This window comes from Hydra vulgaris, chromosome 12 (genome assembly GCF_038396675.1).
Source record: "Hydra vulgaris chromosome 12, alternate assembly HydraT2T_AEP".
Lineage (NCBI taxonomy): Eukaryota > Metazoa > Cnidaria > Hydrozoa > Anthoathecata > Hydridae > Hydra > Hydra vulgaris.
In genome coordinates, this window is record NC_088931.1 from 24,029,379 (window position 1) to 24,049,318 (window position 19,940).

The following is a 19,940-nucleotide window of genomic DNA, read 5'->3' on the forward strand; positions in this document are numbered from 1 at the left end:
ATAACTTATATAACTATGAATAAAAGAATAATAAAGTTTAGTTAAATTATTTTTATCTAAATGAGTACGCGCCTTATATAGAATTCCAATACTTTTTGAAACTTTCGAGCAGACATAGTTAATATGATGTTTCCATGTGATGTTCTCGTCAATGAAAACCCCCAGATATTTAGTTACAGAATCTCTTTTTATTTCATTATGGTCAATAAAAATTTTTGGTAAATTTTGGGGTAGAGAACGTTTTTTGGAGAGCGGGTGGAAAAAAATCCATTTTGTTTTGTTTACATTTAATGTTAATTTGTTACTTTTAAACCATTTAGATATGTTTTGAAGTTCTTTGTTCATAACGGAGAATAGTAGGTAGATGTCACTGTTAGATAGAAATAAGTTTATGTCATCAGCAAACATAATACTTAGAAGATTTGATGCTTTATGCAAGTCGTTGATATATATTAAGAACAAAAGAGGGCCTAAGATGGAACCTTGCGGAACACCACAGGAAACATTTAAAAACTGTGTATGATTAAGATCATTACAAGAAACAAATTGTTTTCTGTTGGATAAATAACTTTGAAACCATTTACTAACTCTTTCATTTATTCCGTAATAATTAAGTTTATAAAGTAAAATATCATGATCCACAGTATCAAATGCTTTTGAAAGATCGATAAAAATTCCTAATGTAAATTGAGATTTTTCAAAAGAATTGGAAATCTCACGTACCAACTGAATAATTGCATGCTCGGTTGAGTTATTCTTATAATTCTGAGTTATATAGTTTAGGCATAAGTACATTATTATACCATTTGCAAATAATATATTCAAAGGTTGACTCTCAATGACTGTGTAATGAGTTAATCATTTTAATGTAATGATAATTTTGTTTTTATGTCATAGTATATTTTATGTTGTAAATATTTAAATATAATAATACTTAAACAGTTTGAATTGTGTTTAACAAAGTATCTTAAAGAACCAGTATTGTTTTAATACTTTGATTAAAAATTAGATATTACTAGTAAATTGCTACAGTAAATACTTCAAGCATTTTAAGACAAAAAAGGCATATTTAAAGCGTTTTTTTTTTCAACATCTATTTTTTTTATTGTATTATCAAAATTAGTTGATAATAATTTTAAACTGTTACTGATTTTTATTTTACATAATTTAGTAATAATTTAAATATCTGATGGAATACATCAATCAAAAATACGTTTTAATTTATTTTTTATCTGATGAATCAATATCAATTGTTCAGGCTGATGATGTTGTTGGATGGAATCCTGAAGAATTCGAAAGACTCAAAATTTGTAAAAGAGTTGAATTAATGGTGATAAACAACGATAATATGATAAAGGTAAATTTGAATCATCATAATTTGATAGTATTGTTTAATAACTACTATACAAAGCTTTATTTTGTGAATATATATATATATATATATATATATATATATATATATATATATATATATATATATATATATGATTAGGTTTTAATTTTGCAGGGTGCGACATGTTATGACGCCCTGAAAGAAACTTTAAAGTTTGTTTATGAAATGAAAATGAAAAAAAATCAATAAATTTTATACAAACTTATTTCAACCCGGTTGGTGGCTTATATAGACAACGACTGCCTCCAGTTTATGTTAATATAAAATACAAAACTATGTTTATAAATATATTTATATCGTCTGTTTATTTAGTTTTTTATGGTTTTTTTATTTTAAAGAAATTGCTATCTAAATTTTTTTTTAATTCATTCACTTCGCACAGCTTCTAAAGACTCGAATTTTGATACCAATTTTTTGTTCTGAGTCAATGGTAATGTTTTATTTACTGCAAAAGTTTAGACAGTAACTATTGCAACAGTTTGTTTAGTAATTCTTATAAATATAAAATATTTTGATATTTTAGGCTCAACATACCTAGGATACCGCTGTTAAATTAGCTTTAAAGCCCCTGCCACCGCTAAAAACTAATTATGTTAATTAAGCATAATTAGTTTTTAGTTAATTAATGTTATTTAAAAATTTTTTTTTTAAATGCATCAAGTTTCTTCACATTTTTAGAGTACAAAAGAAACAAATATCCAAACATCATCAATTTAATCACCAAAGTTATGTTTCTAGTTCAAAACTCAATGCCTGTGAGGAGTTATTATTTTAATTATTAACAATTAGTGACGGCTAGCCGTTGCTAATTGTTAACATTTGAAATAGTAATTGTAATAAATAAATTCTAATAATAGTAAAAACTGAAATGGCAATAGTTGTAAGTAATTAATAAAGTTAATAGTTCAGTTTGCAATTTCACTTTTGAAACTTGAAATAAATGCTCGCAGGCATGTTTTTTTATGCAATTTTGTGGTGTTAGAAATATCTCTAATCCCAAACCGACCCCATCCCCACCCCTAGGGTATGGTTCCTAAAACAAATTTTTCAAATCTTTTTTTGTGTTTTATCAAACGTAAATAAAATTTATCGACAGATTTCAAATTTTATCAAAAAAGATTCCTAGTTTAAAAGTTACGACCATTCAAAGTTGTTTCAGGGGGTAAATTTGTAAAATTTTAAACTTCTTATAGTAATAAATCTTAAACGAAAATTTTTTTTTTGATGAATATTAAAATCTGCCGATAAATTTTGGTTTAAATTATGATAGAACTTATAAAAAAATTATTATTTAGGAGACGAAGTTCTAGGAAGGGGCAGTTTGGGGGTCGGGACGGGATTGGGTTAGCTCCAATTACCTAAACTTTTTGCAAGTCATCCTCATTTGATACTAGTTTTAACATACTAAAAATTTGAGTATGTCACATAGCTCTTCGTTACCTATCTTGAACAACAAAATTACTAGGCACTCACCTAAAATACGTGATTTCTCCTTGGGCCCCCCGGTGAAAAAAGTTGTTTTTTACATTTTTGAAATAAGGAAGAGTCTTCTGATAATAAACAAACAAAAAAATTTCTGGGAATATGTTGCAAGGTTTCAGAGCATGTTTCTATGCACTGTTACGATGATCATAATGATCATCAATAATTGTCAATGATGAAAGCTCAAAATCGAATTTAATTTGTATCATCAGCAGATTTCCTCAAGGTAGTGTGCTAGTTTCACCTTTATTCTCATTACAGATTAACAAAAAAATTGGGTTTCGTTTATTCTGCTATTCATTTTATAATGCAAGGTAGATCGTAGCCAATTTATCTCATAAAGGCACACTGTAAGCATGTGCATGCTTCAGGCATCGAAATATCTTGAATACACATACGTGTATATATATATCGTCTGCCCGTAATACAAGTTTCATATTCGACATTTTCAAAAAAAATGACTTACAGCGGAGAAAATAGAATTAGCCTCACCTTTATTTTTTGTTCTAAATTAACAAAAATTGCAGGTAAACAATTATGAAATCTACTTTATTTCTTGTTACTTCTACTACAACTAAAAAGTTTATAAATTGGTATGCTTAATTAATTCCAAATGGAAAAAAAAATTAAAAATATTCAATTTGTGGAGAAAATAGAATTAGCCTCATTAGCGTTATATACAAAAAATAAAGAAAATATTTTGTTTTTTCGCTCATTTAGTATTTAGTATAGCTTCCTGAATTTTTAATGACTTCAAATATGCGGTTTGACATACTAGTCACAAGATTTTGGATAGTTTCTATAGATATTTCATTCCAAGCTTCTCTGATACGAGTTTTCAGCTCCAAAGTGCATTCAAATTGCTTACCATTTTCATAAACCTTTCTAGAAAGTATTCCCCATAGATTTTCAATTGGGTTAAGGTCTGGACTACGTGCGGGCCATTCCATTACGTGAATATTTTTTTCTCTAAACCAAGCTTTTGTAAGCTTTGAATTATGGATAGTAGCATTATCTTGTTGGAAAGTGAAAGTTTCACCCATCAATTCCTCACCATGTTCAAGTAAACTTATTTCTAATAAGTCAATGTAGTCCTGTGAATTCATTTTTGTTGAAATCCATGCCAGTGGAAGTTTTCCAGCAAAGGAAAAAGCCCCCCAAACCATAACATTTCCACCCCCAAAGTTACGACTCATCCGAGTTTCTTTCTCTTTTCGAAGATCGTGCCAGTAATATTGATAGCCATCAGGACCATCTAGATTGAACTTTTTTTCATCACTGAAGAGAACTTGATGCCACTCTTCTTGCCAAGACATGTGTTCTTTCGCAAATTGTAATCTAACTTTTTTATGACGAGCAGTAAGTTTTGGTTTTGGTTTACGCTTTTTCCAAACTGTGTTTGGATCTTCATGTAAGATTTGTCTCACACGTTGAACAGATACAGGTAATTGTAAATCAGCACGAATTTGAGATGCAGTCATGTGCTGAGCAGCAGCACGACGTACAATAACTCGTTTAGTACGATTATCAATTTTACGTTTGCCACCACTTCCCTTATAGGCTCCATAATTAACGCCAATCTTGAAGTAATTGTAAACCACTTTTGGAGATCTTTTAATTTTCTTTGCAATTTCCCGATTAGATAAGCCTGTATCTTTGTATGCTTTGATTACTGCTAATTCTTCATTCGTTAAACGCTTACCATGTCCCATTTCAAATAAAGGTATCAAAAACCAAATGTTAAAAACTTTATGAGCACTGATTTCACAGTCTTTGTTTAACTTACAAATAATAATAAAAAACTAACTCACAAATGCGTATCACCAGATCAAAATATACAAGTAAACTGAAAATAATTATTGATGAGGCTAATTCTATTTGTTACCGCAAATATCAAGTATTATACATTTTATGGTTTTATCAAATGTTCCGCAATTTAATTATGCTATATTATAATCTAAAAAGTTGTTGTTTGTAACAGTAATTATATGTGTGTGGATACAAAAGTTGTACCGCACAAACTTGTTTACAGATTTACAAAATATTGGATCAGCACATGGTGAGGCTAATTCTATTTTCTCCGCTGTATATATGCAAATTATCTATTTTTTGTAGACTAATTTTAAAAAAATTATCCGATAGCTCAATTAAATTTTTTTCCAATATAGTTCCGTAGAGCATTTGTCGTAAATGAACTTTTTATACGAGACGCTCGTCGTACATTTGTTGTACTTACCTTAGACCAATAATAGCGTTCTATTTGCTCACGTGACTTAAGATTTAACTACGCATATTCACTAGTTCACTTTTTCACATACGTTTTTTGTAAGGGTCTGCGTCTCGAAACTTTTCTTATTACGATACGATACGATAAGATATTGGAATGTGCGTATCGTAAGTTTTTTTATATTACGATAATATCGTAACCAAAAAGTTTGCACTATAAAGTTTCGATATTTATCGATTCATTACGATATTTATCGTTCAATTACCATAAATATCGTAACTCATATAGTAAATCAAACGATAACGATACTTATCGGTTCATTACGATATTACTTTTTCCGACTAAAAAAACAATTTTTTCAAAAACCTAAATAACTTTAATAAAGTTACTGACAAGTGCACTATTTAATGTAAAAAAAGAAATAAACAAAACATTATTTGTAATTTTGATTTTTTAATTTATTTAAGACTTAAGCTGAAGCAAAAAACAACTAAAAAACAAAAAATAACAATGTTTTACTTGATAAATTGTTGGCTTGACATGTTTAACATGTTAAAGTTTGTGCTTGTGACTTTATATAATAAAAATATTAAAATTTAATCTCAAAGACAAGGTTTATTGAAATCACTAAATCACTATATGGCAAATTTTATAAACTCTAAGCAGTGAAATAGACCAATGACGCCACTTAGACAATGAACCAATTTAAGTTAGTCATCCATTTCAACTGCTGATGTAAGAATTGAAGTAGACTTGAAGCAGCTGAATTCTCAGAGTCATTGGTAGAAGCCTCTTCAAACAATTCTTTTTTTTTCATCTTGACTGGTTAGAAACCATCTTTTGATCTGGATCTTAGGGTAGTTTTGCTGAATGTACAACAATTTTTCAACTTGTTCAGGCTGCAATTTTGTTCTTTTATAAGAGATTTTTTAAAAAAGGTATTGGCAAGGTGAGGAAAATTTATTTTGTGGAAAGAAGTTTTTCAATAATTTAAACAATTTATCTAAGTAAAATAAAATGGTTAAACAATATTCTGAGTTGTGATTTACTGTGAATTAACATAAATGACATTTTTAAAGCGAAATAAAGCAAATTCTCATAAATTCGAAATTTCAATACAGCTTTAAAACAACTCAAAATAATGTACAATAAAAGTAAAAAACTACAAACAAACTTTTGTTTATTCTAGGTCGTTGTGGTCATAGATCGAGAAGAGCAATTAGACATAGTTAAAGAAGTCCATGAAGGTCTTGGAACTTCTGAGAAAGCTGTTGCATTAGCCAGCCACCTAGGCATTAATGCTGTAAAAAAGAAAATTTCTATACGTTTTTTTTGGCATTCAATAGCGGAGGATATTACAAAACATGTAACTCAATGTGAACGATGTCAAAAAATCTCTAACAGAAACCTTAAAGTGTCTCCTGCTTTAAAAGCTGTTATAGTAGAGCAACACGTAATGAAGCAAGTTGGTGTTGATTTAATTAAATTACCTGCATCAAATGGATTCAATTACGTTATTGTTCTTATTGATTATTTCTCTAAGTGGATTGAAGCTGAACCTCTTATTGACAAAACAGCAATATCAATAGCATTATTTCTTTACAAAGTTATTTGCAGACATGGTTGTTTTCAAATACAAACAAATGACCAAGGTCGAGAGTTCGTAAATTCAGTATCTATTGCACTGCACGACATGACAGGAGTTCACCAACGTGTCACCTCGGCTTACCATCCCCAAGCCAATGGCCTTGTAGAGAGACAGAATTAGACAATTAAGAAAGCCATTATCAAGGTCTTAAATGAAAATATTTTAGGTTGGATATCAGTTTTAGATGGAATCCTTTTTGCTCTACGTGTTAAAGTGCACGATTCAAGCGGGTATTCACCATTTTACCTTATGTATAACCGACAACCTTGCCTTCCGATTGATGCAAAATACACAGATATACTCAATGGGGATAATTATGAACCTGTATATGATAAAGAGGTTTTCCAAAAAGCTTTACAAATGAAAAGAGGAATCGAGGAAAAAGCCATGAACAATATTGTTTTTTCACAAAAAAAACAAAAATTAGACTATGACAGAAAGCATGCAACGTCATCAAAATTTGTTGTTGGTTAAAAGATACTCTTGAGAACTTTTAAAAGAGATGATAGGAAAGGCGGGAAAATGACTTTCTCATGGCTGGGTCCATATGAGATACTTAATATTTTATCTAACTCAACATGCTTATTAAGGAACAGTAAAGGCGACACATTAAAACAGAAATACTCTCTACATCATATTAAAACATTTGTTGAAAAGAAAAGTAATTCAAAACTGTGTAATTTATCTACTGAGTGTGATAATCATGATGAATGTCACTCCAAATTAATGAAACATCCCTCTAAAGAAATTCGTAAAAAATAGCTGAAAAACAAGGGCTCAAAATATTTATTATGCCAGATCTTACTGACGGAGAAGAAAATCATGTACCTTCCAAAATGCATGCATGCAAAGGTGATGGCAACTGTTTTTTTCGTGCAATTTCGTTTTTGCTGACAGGCTCTGAGTGTCAACATATACATGTTCTCAATGTTATTGTAAAGCACTTGATATCAAAACCTTGTTCCAGTCTCTTATCAGGATATTTAGGTGATGATGTGGAAAAGTATATCACTAAAAGTGGTATGGCTATAAATTGTATATGGGCTACAGATGCAGAGATCCTGGGTACTGCAAATCTTATTGGAATTGATATTGCTGTGCGGTCATTCATTGGACAGAAACTAGCATGGCTCAAATATCCAGCATCCGTTAAACTCGACCAACTAACAGCTAATACTATTCTTATAGAAAATAAAAACAATAATCATTATAATGTTGTTTTGTCACTAAAACCTCTATAAAGTAAAAAATGTTGTTTTGTATGTTTTTTGTTATAAAATCCGTAATAATTATCTCATGATTGCATGTTTTTCACAACAAAGGGAACATAAATATTTATGTTCACTGTTATTAATAGCTTTTTTTGTAATAAAACATTAAAAAAGTTTTGTCAAGGATCTCTACTTAATTAATAGCTATTTAATTTATTTTTAGATAAGATTTCGTCGCACAAAAAAAGAAAATTACTTTACAATAAAATAATAACGTGCGCAGTAATATTATAACGTTAAAATAATACTGCCTCAGTAATATTTTAACGTTATAGTTTTACCGCTAGGGAATCTTTAACGGTTTAAAGTTGCCGCGCAGTAAAATTTTAACGCAGTAATTTAAAAACGTTACACCGGAACAGAATAGGAAGTCATAAGTGCAGGAGCTTCTTCCATTCCAACATTATAGAAAGGATCATCTTCTGAAACATGACCTTGGATTTCAGCATGTAACCGTTCATTAAAGAATCTTGTTGCAGCAATCCATTCCTGATAAGCATTGGATTGAGTAATCAGTGCCTCATAAGCTTCATCAAATCCACCCAGTTTTTTCAGAGCTCTTCCCTTGTACAAGGGGTTAAGCAAGTTGGCAACAGAGTAAAAAAGTTTTTGACAACCAGTGTCCGGAAAACGAACATCCAAGTTTCCCAACAATTTTTGGTGAAACATTTGTGCTGTTGGTAATGCCCCACCAGCCTTGATAAAATCCAGGCATTTGTGCTTCAGTGTGTAAATGTTTGAGATAACGTGGCGAATACTTACTTCTTTGTCAGCAGAGAAACATTCTGAAATCTCAGCAACTCTCCTCAGAATAGGAACAGGATGTTTCCTTGTCAAACTGAACAGGATGTTTCCTTGTCAAATGTGATCTCATGGCAAATGTGTTTCTGTCCGTCAACTTGCAAATTGCAAAACAATACTTGCATTTTGCAGTAACAAGTCGCTCCTCATCAGGTGTAGTACTGACCTCTTCATCAAAGTGATTCCAAATTTCGGTCCTTGGCCTTGGCATTCTTCAAAATGTTGTTCAATTACAATTTTAATACTAATTCAAACTAAAATTTTAACATCTTTCCTTATAAAAAAATTTATTTTAAGAGCCTTAATATGTATATCTAAGTAATTTAAAGAGTATTCAAAAACTTTTTCCCAGAGAGTTTTTAAAAACTGTTTTATTATATACAATTAGCTAGTTAATTTCGGTACAGTAGAACCGTAATTGAAACTGTAACCAAAACCAAAAAAAAGTTATTTTTAAAAAAAGTAACCACGAAAAGAAATTAAACTATTTAATTGGTGATTTTAATTTTGATTGTTTACAGTATCACGTCAAATACAACATTAAAGAGTTTTACAATGACTTATTTAAAAACGGAGCATTTCTCTTAATAAAGGAATCATTAAATGGGATATCATAGATCATTTTCCGATTTTTTTCTCCATAAATGCAGATACTAAATTAACACTAGATAAAAAAATAGTTTTTGTAAGCGCATTTATTACAAAGCAAATTTAGCATCATTTAATGACCAATTATCAATGCCTCATTGGCGCTATATTGATCATTTTCAGGATGCCAACTTAGCTTACAGCAATTTTCTTAAAACATTCTATGATATTTATGACGCAAGTTTTCCTAAAATTGAAATAAACCAAAAGCATAAAAAAATAACATCCCCATGGATAACCGATGTACTAAGAAAATCTTCCACAATTAAACAAAAATTATATATTAAGTACATGAAATCCAAATCAGTTGAAAATAAAACCATTTACAAAAATTATGCCAGAGAGTTCGAAAGACAAAGAAAAAATTTCAAAAAAAATACTATCTTGACTTACTAGAAAGAAAAAAAAAAACTCAAAACGCAAAGTAAGTTTTAAGAGAAATCACTGGTAAAGCTAAAACTAAATCAGGCGCTTTGCCTGACGGTATTAAAGTTAATGATAAAATTTTATATGCTTCAAGCGATATTGCAGTTGAATTAAATAAGCATTTTATTTTAGCAGGGCCTAACTTAGCAAAAACTATTCCATATACTGGTAATTCTTTTGAATTTTTACCTAAAAAAAACAACAAATCTTAATTACATTGAAATATCCTATAAGGATATTGAAGCTGCTTTCAAAACAATTAAATCAAATAAAGCAATAGGATTCAACGGTATCAACGGAAAAGTTCATATAAATTTATACAATATTTTATTTAAAATCTTTTTGTCTTGCGTTAGCCAATGAGTTTTCCCTGATCAACTTAAAATTGCCAAAGTAACGGTAAAATTGCCAAAATAAACAAATTTTGATAGTTGTTGCAAACAACTATCAAAATTATTAACATACATATACACACAACATGTTACTATTTGAGAATAGTAACATGATTCAATTGTCACGTTATTTCAATTAAAAATTACTATAACTGTTGTAATTAAAAATTGATTTACCCATAAACGATTAAAACATCAATATAATTAGGAAATCATCATGACCCCCTATATTAAGTTAAAACAACAAAATTATTTTCCGCAATTATTTCTTTTATATATACGAAATTTGTCATTTCTTAAATTAGGACTTTCTTAAAGCATAGGGTACACCACAGTAAGTACTCATGTTTTTATTTAAAAAACTAAACAGTTGGATTGTTCTCCTAACCGCCTGAGCCATTAAAAACGGCTCAGGCGGTTAGGATTTAATTTAATCTAAAAAATGGCATTCAATATTAGGCGATTATTAATTTTTATCAATATTTTAATAAATGAATTGAGAAAATATATTGCAAAATAACTTAACTTAACATTTAGTTATATCTAATACAAAAAATTGTAAAATATCGAAACCAAACGATATTTTATTGGAACGTATCGAATCATATCGAAACTCAAAAAATATCGTTAAACATTTTTTAGCGATAAATTATGCGATATTTATCGCTAAAAGCTATACTGATATCGTGCATATCGAAACCCAAACGATATTTTATCGGAATCATATCGAAACATATCGGATCATAGCAATTCATATCGAAACCCATTATCGTAAAAAATATCGGTTAGTTTCGATATTTCGAAACTAACCGATATTTTTTACGATAATGGGTTATTTAACTTTCTTTTAGAAATTTCAAGAATTTATTTAAAATGTAAAAGTTCATTAGAAGCTGAGCTTGTAAATTATTCATTCTAAAAACTTTAGATATCAGTGAAAGAGAAATTTACTATAATTTTAATAACGTGATAAATAAAGTAAGTGGACTACCAAAGTCCCCAAAGAAAAATAAATTGTTTTCCAACAGTTGATTTACACTATTGTCGACAGAATACTAACAAAAATTTTTTAGAGTCGTCATTGAGTACAATTAAAATGTACATGTTGTTTACACAAGCTTACCAAGAGTTCAATGTAAAAAAAGATGTTAATTATTCAACTTTTAATACAGAGTTTAATTTGGCATTTCATAAACCAAAGAAAGATTTGTGTGATTTATGTCAAGAGTATAAAAACAAAGAAGATGATCAAAAAATACTGAAACATAGATAGAGTAAGCTATTAACTAGACAAGAAAATGTGACCATAGCTAAAGTTGCAATTGGAGAATGAAAAACCACAGCAGTTATAACTTTTGATTTAGAAAAACTATTTCCCGTTCAAATTGCTATTATTTCTGCATTCTATTGTAAAAGAAAATTAAATTGCTATAATTTCACAGTCCAATGTTCATTGAATAACAAAACTTTTTGTGCACTTTTTGGAATGAATCTATGGCTGGTAGAGGTGCAAATGAACTTGCAAGTTGTCTGTATAAACTATTAAAGTTAATTGTTCAAGACTGTCTTAATATATCAACTAATCAAATTATTTTGTGGTCTGATTCTTGTGTTCCCAAAAATAAAAACTCAATTGTGGGAACAAAAAACTTCAAAATGAAAGCGGAGTATCACACATTGAACAGAAGTATCACTCAAGAACCGAACAAACCCTTTTCTTAATAACGAGTCTTTAAAAAATTTATATTTTTCGTTTATACACAGTTATCTTTCATACTGTAACATTTCCTGGGATAGCACTAATCACACTAAACTCAAAAAAATTTATAGTAAACAAAAACATGCTTGCAGGATAGTATTTGGGGCAAATAGAAAAACACAATGCGAACCTCTCTTACGTCAGCTTGGAGCTTTAAATATTTATAAGCTTAATATTCATCAAGTAATGTTATTTATGTTTAAAGCAAAACTTGGGTTTTCTCCAGTAACATTTCAATCCTACTTTAATGAAATCTCCCATAAATATCCAACCAAATTTTCAGTGAATAACTTTGTGGTTCCCATAAACCTTCTTAAATTAAGTTCGTACCAAATTCAATATCGGGGACCTTTAGTTTGGAAAAAATTTCTTCCAATCTTTAGTAAAAAACAAAACTTCGTTTTAAACTGCACTTTGCAAAGTTTTAAGGATGATTCAAAACGGTATTTACTGAACATGGAATTCGATATATTAGATTTCAAATACCTTTTTTGAAAACAATTTAAAGGTTTGGACTGAATCGCTTGAAAATAAATTAAATCTTTATCACTTTCTTTAGCTTAATTAAAATGGTTTCTAACCATTAGTATAAAAGATAACGAAAATAAAATTGTCTTTTTCGTTCATATTTTTAATGATATTAAATAATCAGCCCAAATACTTATGTTTACATATATTGCTTTTTTTTTTTTTTTGAAATTAAACAACGCATTTTTTTTGTGTGTTTTTATAACTTTCATGATTTTCTGTCGTTTTTACTTTTTTATTTTAAAATTATTCTGCTGGAAGATTGTTAGCAACAAATTATTTTATTGCTGAAGTATTTGCTTTTGTATTTATACTGTCTTTTTGTCTTTTATTGTGCATGTAAATTTTTGTGTGACGGGGCTCGGTGATAAGACAACCTGTCTTCTTCTTGCTCCGGCCATGATTTTTCTTTTATTGCAATTTCTTTTTTGTAATATTTATCAACGGCAAAATAAATAAATAATAATTAAAAAAAAAAAAAAGTTTAGTGAACCTGGTCATTGTTCAGTACAAAGTATTGACACAGTGCATAGTGTGATTGAGAAAAAATTAATATATTATGAGATTTACAGTCTTCCTACCTTATTTAAATTACTGTCATCTATTGAAAAACTTCTGGAGTACCCAGTGGGCATTAGACGTCCTTGGACATCCAAAGCCGAACAAATCTGGTCCGGATTTCCGCGAACTAATTAGACGTCCTTGGAGGTCCAAATTAGTCGAACTTCGTCCTAATTTTTAATTTGGACGTCTTCGGACGTCGATAGTATTAATACGTTTGCGCGAACTATTAACCGCCATTGTAATTGTGTTTTTGAGTATAATTATATTCACTGTTATATAACAGCGTGCTAGTTGCAACATTTCTTGTTACAGTTGCTTACTCTGTCTTCCTACATTACACATTACTTACAGTTGATCATTCTGTCTTCCTGCAAAATTAAATAATGGAACGTAAGACGTATACAAAAAGATTTCAAGGAGATTCAAGTGGTACAAGTAAATTTTGACATCAAAGGTACAAGTAAATTTTGAGTAAAACAAAGCTGAATTTATTAGCATTGATTATAAATGTTAGTTGAAAAACTATATAACTATATAGTATATAAAGTTTTTTAAGTAGCATTTATTTCAGCTTTGTTTTATTTTCTATAGTTATAGCTTTACATTAGTATAATATATAGTATATTTCTAGTGGTATCTCTAGAGATACCACTAATCTGCTAGATTAAAATATTTATACAAAAATTATATCATATAGTTTTAGTATAAATATTTTAATCTAATAGATAATTATATCAGTAGATATTTTAATCTAGCTAGATTAAAATATCTACTGATATAATAATCTATTAGATTAAAATATCTATACTAAAACTATATGATATAGTTTTTGATATAATAATCTATTAGATTAAAATATCTATACTAAAACTATATGATATAGTTTTTGTATAAATATTTTAATCTAGTAGACTAAAATACCTTTTGATTATTTACATGTTTTATAGACAGCTTCCATATTTTTTTCCTCTTTTGAAATTTTAGAGTACTTATTAAAAATATATATTAGTATTTTCTGGTAATCTTAATTCTAGGAGTCCTAGAGGTAAGATTCAAAAGATATATCTAATTTAAATGATGTATATTTAATTCTAAATGTGTTATAAATTTTAACTTATTTCAACTTCATCTTTTCTTAAATTTTCATTTCAACAGTATAATAATAAATTATTATTACATATATGGAAAAGTTTTTAATAATAATAATATTAGTTTCAAATTGAGTAAAATAAATTTACCACTTTATCTCTATTCAAATAAGTTTTATTATATATATATTTTACACAATTTTATTATTTGCAAAGTGTTTTTTTAGGAAGCGTATAACTAACTGGCGTAATAACCGTAGTCATGTGTATGCAATTTCACAATGTATTGATTCCCCAACAAATGATTCAAATATTAGTAAAAACTTAGCTATAAAATCTTTTAATTGTGGTTGTTTCTTGCAATCAAAAAGTGAGAATGAATCAGATTGTGATTATCAGCCCAAAATAAATATTGTTTTGCAAAGTTTTAGTGGTTTTATTTATCCTTCAGATGATGAATTTTGTGAGTTAACAGATAATAGTCAATCATTATTAAAAGACATTAGTATTTGGGTATTAAAGCATCAAACTACACGAGAATGTGATAATGACTTATTAACAATTTTAAGAAATCATGGGCACCAACTTCCAAAAAATTCAAGGACAGTTTTAGGAACATTGAACAAAGTTGATACAACCGAAATGAATGAAGGTGAATATAAATACCTTGGCATAAAGGAAGGTCTTGAAACAATTTTAAGGTGTAGTGCATATAACTGTCATGAAATTAAGCTACTCTTTAATGTAGATGGTCTCCCTATTTTTAAATCATCGGGATACCAATTTTGGCCTATCACATCTCAATTTTCTGTTTTTCAACCTTTTACTATTGCCTTGTATGGTGGTCAGAAAAAACCAAATCCTATTGAGTTTTTAACCAATTTTGCACATGAGCTTAAAGAGTTGCATAATAAAACAGTTATTTTATGCGGTAAATCCTATTATGTCTTAATCTTTGCAATTCCATGTGATTCGCCTGCACGCAGTCTTCTGAAGGGTATTGTACAACATTGTGGTTACCATGCCTGTGAGAGATGTGATGAGGCTGGTGTGTCTGTTAAAGGTCGTATAGTTTATGGTACAATTAAAAGTAATTTGGTTTTAAAAAGAACTGATTATGGGTTACGTTCGGGCCAGTATGCTCAACTAGATAATGAAAACAGATCTCATCAGCATATAGTGACTCCATTGTATGAAATTCAAGAACTAGATCTTGTTCAACAGTTTCCATTGGACTATATGCATCTAGTTTGTTTAGGAGTAATGCGTCGTATTTTATTGTATTTAAAGGAGGATATCCACGGATATTCTCTGGAAGATTGGCTTCTGCAGATCTGATAGAGTTATCTCATCGTTTAAGTGAACTAAAAGGAAAATTACCTTCAGATTTTGCGAGACAACCACGTGAACTAACTGAAGTTAATCTGTGGAAGAGTAACGCAATATACATAACCTCAAGCATCTTACTGATGATGTTGAATTTTTTCAATCTTCTCTTGATGTTTTTTCATGTTTTCAATTTGAAAATTATTTGAAAACCTTAAAAGGAATGGTACGTGGTAAACAGAATCCATTAATAGAAATAATTAAAAGGCTTCATGAATTAAAAGATACTTACTCTGAGAAAACAATTCCTATTACCAAGTTTAATGGACCTACTAACTCTTGGTTTAATACTCAAGATTGTATATGCTTTGTGAACAACATTTTGCCTGATGGTAGATTAGTATGCAAGATGTACAAAAAGAGTGAACTAGATAATTTTTTTGAAGATTTTGTTATTTCTAAGACTCTTCAAATATTTCTGAAAAGAAAAGATACACTCTGGTCAGATCAAGTAACTTGTACAAATATAAAATGGAGAAAATGTGTTTGCTTATCACATGGAAATGATCAAGTTATCATACCATTACTAAATTGTGTAAATTTGGGCTGAAAAAAAAAAACAACAACCTGATAAACTATACTTACCTTTATTTATATTAAAATTTTCTACTTCTAAACCTTTTTTATGAGAAGAGATTTATTTAAATATACTGTTTTTGGTTTCATTATTAATCTGTTTAAAAAAACTTATAAAATCTGAAGTTAAGATTATATGTAAACAAAATTGACTGGTTTATGTTTCTAATTTAAAAAAAGTAAAAAGATATTTAAGATGAATGTAATATGTGTGTACTTTTGATTTGTTCATTAAGTCTTTTTTTTATTCTCAGGCTTTTTAGTACTGTGGTTATAACTGAAAAAGGTCTACCAACCAAGACAGTGGTTCCTTCTCATTGGGTTAGTTTAGACAAATGTATTGTTTATTTCCCACCCAAAGGATACAAAACTCTTGGAACTTTTATTTCTGAGTGGGCTGTTCCGGAACCAGGCTGGAAAGAGTATAAGTTTATTGAATTTATTTTGGAAGCTGGAACATTAGAGACATGCAACCAGATGCTTCAATTTCAAACAGAAGATGAGTCAGAAAATCACGGTTTATATTTTTTATTATTTGTATAATTTCTCTTGATAAAAAAATTATTGAGTGTATAAATAATTTTTTTGTATCAACCGTAAGGAAAATCAAAAGAAGTTCTAGCACCCAGTCCTGAGCTGAACATCATTTTTAATTGTAATGAACCTGTAAACAGTGGATTTTCTCATAAGCTGAGCGATAGATATTCAAATACAGGTGACTAAGTTTTATGTAAAGGTATTCCAGAAAAACTATTTGTTTGATTAGTATTTATTTCAACTTTATTGTTTTTTTTTTGTTTTTTTCTTTTTGCATTAGAAAAACCGAAAGCAGCTCAAGCTCCAAGTCTGTTGCCTGATTTTCCACCTGATTTCATTAACAAAAATTTGGAAAATCTGTCGGAAAATCAAAAGAAGTTCGAGCACCTAGTCCAGCGCTAGACTTCATTTTTCATTCTAATGAATCTATGAGTAGTGGATTTACTCATAGGCTGAGCAATAAATGTTCAAATACAGGTGATGAGGTTATATTTAAAGATATTTTCTTTTAAAGAAATGTCAAACAAGCGTGAGTACTTTTGTATTTACTTGTATTTATTTTATCAATGTTGTTTTTCATTTTTGAAAACTGTTTCATTTTTTTGTATTATATTGATAATAATATTTATAATTCATTTTAGTTTCAGAATTAAGAATTAATTGTTATAATTAATTGTAATTAAATCTAATTCAATAGTTGCAATTAATAATAAATACTTTTTCAATTTTGAAAAATCATAAATTATATATTTAACTAAATTTTCGCTTAACTTTTTAGAATTTCAATATGCAATTTTCATGGAACTAACAAGTCAATTTGATCAAGTTAAGGGGAATCAAAAGAAAATCCTTGATCATCTTGAGCTACTTGAAAGTAATGATGCGGGACCCAGTGGGTTCGCAACTGCCGATATTTTAACAGAACCAATAGATACAATGGAAAGTTTGATGAGGAAGAAAATGGATTAAACTCCAGTAAAGCAGCTAGGTTTCGCAAGGTAGTTTAGTCTTTTTTTTTTTTTTTTCCACCTTATAGAAAAAGTAAATTTTTTCAATAGTTTTCAATGTTACCTTTTAGTTTTGAGTTTTAAAAATAAAACTCAAAACTAAAAAAGCTAAATTTTTATTTTAAATTAGAAGTTAACAATTTTATTTACAATGATTTTTGTCTTTCCACAAATAGACACAAGATTGAGATTAGTTTGGATTTTTTTTTTTAAATAAAGTTTTTATTGTCTCTAGATTACACAGATTAAGGGCGTTGGTGGTTCAACGCCACGTCGACTAGTTAAAAATGTGTTAGGCAGCATAATGACACAACCTTTACAAAGCTGCTTCAGTAAAGATGGGATAAAAGGAAAACGAAAATTTGTGGCCACAACGCTATACAAATGTTTAAAAAGTAAGTTAGTTTACATACCTAACTACATCGTAATTAACTTAAAGTTTTTATCAAGTTTTGTTATAAAGAACAAAAAAGTCATAATATTTAAGTATAAATGAAAAATCTTTCTAAATTTTGCTTGTTTTAGAAGCGCTCATCTCAGAAAAAGATGGTTTTGACGTGGGCAATATTGAGTCACTAGTTTGCGACTTGTTAAAACGTGCAATGCCGAAATTGCAAAAAGAAGGAGTTAAATAATATAAAAATTCTTCAATTTTTTTTTTTTATTATACCATGTATTATAACATTTAAACAAGTAAATAAATTTTTAACTTGAAAAAGGAAATTATTGCTAGATTTCGGTGTCATGCCTAAATACGACGACCATACGTTTGATAGGACGTCCGCCAGACGTCTCAATTCGTCCGAAAAGTGTTTTAAAAGGACGTCCGCTGTAGACGGACGAAAGGTGTTTCATTTGGACGTCTACTGGACGTCCATTAGACGTCCGAAATGGACGTCCTAGGTCCAATTTGGACGTCCAAATGCCCACTGGGAAGAATTGAAAGTCATACATATGTTCAAAGATGACTTCAAAAACTTAGCACTTGCTTCCAAGTCTTTATATTTCCATAAAGTATCTTTTGGAAAAGTAAAACTAATGCGTCATGAAAAATATCTACCTTTTCATATTAAATTCAAAAAATAGTTCTCAGGTCCGTTAATTGAAAAAAGATTGGTAAAAGGTATCCCTCAGAGAAAGAATAAACAGAAAGTTTAAGTTCTGAAAGAATTTCCTACATTAAAAAATGATTCAACACGTTTTTTGCTCTCAGATAAAAAAATTAATGGTCTTGAGTCAATGATAAAATATTCTGTTGGTGATGATCTTGAGTTTTATAAAAAAATTTTAAGTCACAAAGTCTGAAACAATTAAATATATCACTTTGTAAAATATTTTAATAAACATTGTATATATTTTATAAATAAATATTGTATATATTTATTTCTTTATTGTAAAAAAAAAGGTACAATAATGGAAATGTTTTTTTATATTTTAAGGTTTAACTTATTTATATTATTTTTCACAAACAAAATAAAAGATATGTGTGTGATAAATTAGTTATTTTTTGTTTATTTGAAACTAAATAATATTATTAAAAATTGCTTAATGTAAAAAAAGAAAAAATTGTGAATATTTAGTTATTTATAAATTGAGTAAGTGAATTTTGTATAAGAAGCTTATTAATTTCTATATAAGAAGCTTGAAGATGTATATTTCTGCATAAAACTTATATTTCTAATTATAATGCCAATAAATTGGTTACCGGGAATGAGTTAAAGAAAAAAAATGCGAAGGATAGCGAAACTAAAAATATTCTAAAGTTATAAGTCATTGTTAGTTACAATATAAGTGAATTTAACCTTAATTCACCTACTATCAAATTAATTGCACCTACGACAATTGTATTCCGACAAAATGTTCTGATTTCGAAAATACATTTGTCGTATTTGAAAAACAGTGCTCTTAGTTACGGGGGAAGTTTTTTTTTTATTTGTTTTTTTACCAATTTAAACAAAAACTTATATTGATTTTAGTCAACTTTGTTAAATTTAAACATGCTACTAAATTTACATAATGAGATTTTGTACTTTAAACAAAAGCATTATTTGTTTTTGATTTTGCTTTTTTGCGTTTCAAAACATGTTTCAAAAGTCAATTTATAGTCATAACATAATTATATACATTGCATTTGAGTGTGATTGTGTAAACCCGACCCGTTTTTAGGAGTTAAAAACCTACTTTACGTGTTTACATACGTTAAGACT

At 28.8% G+C, this 19,940-nt stretch overlaps 1 long non-coding RNA gene across 2 annotated transcripts; it reads left to right on the forward strand.

The window, feature by feature from the left end:
* Window positions 1-13,334: 13,334 nt before the first annotated feature.
* On the forward strand, window positions 13,335-18,451 carry LOC136088600 (uncharacterized). Of its 2 annotated transcripts, none has more exons than XR_010642311.1 (7): window positions 13,335-13,593; window positions 16,444-16,706; window positions 16,791-16,904; window positions 17,007-17,255; window positions 17,505-17,724; window positions 17,969-18,128; window positions 18,259-18,451. It is a non-coding gene; the product is annotated as an uncharacterized LOC136088600 (long non-coding RNA). The 2 variants fall into 2 exon arrangements; XR_010642312.1 differs by having other exon boundaries at window positions 17,007-17,203.
* The last annotated feature ends 1,489 nt before the right edge of the window (window positions 18,452-19,940 follow it).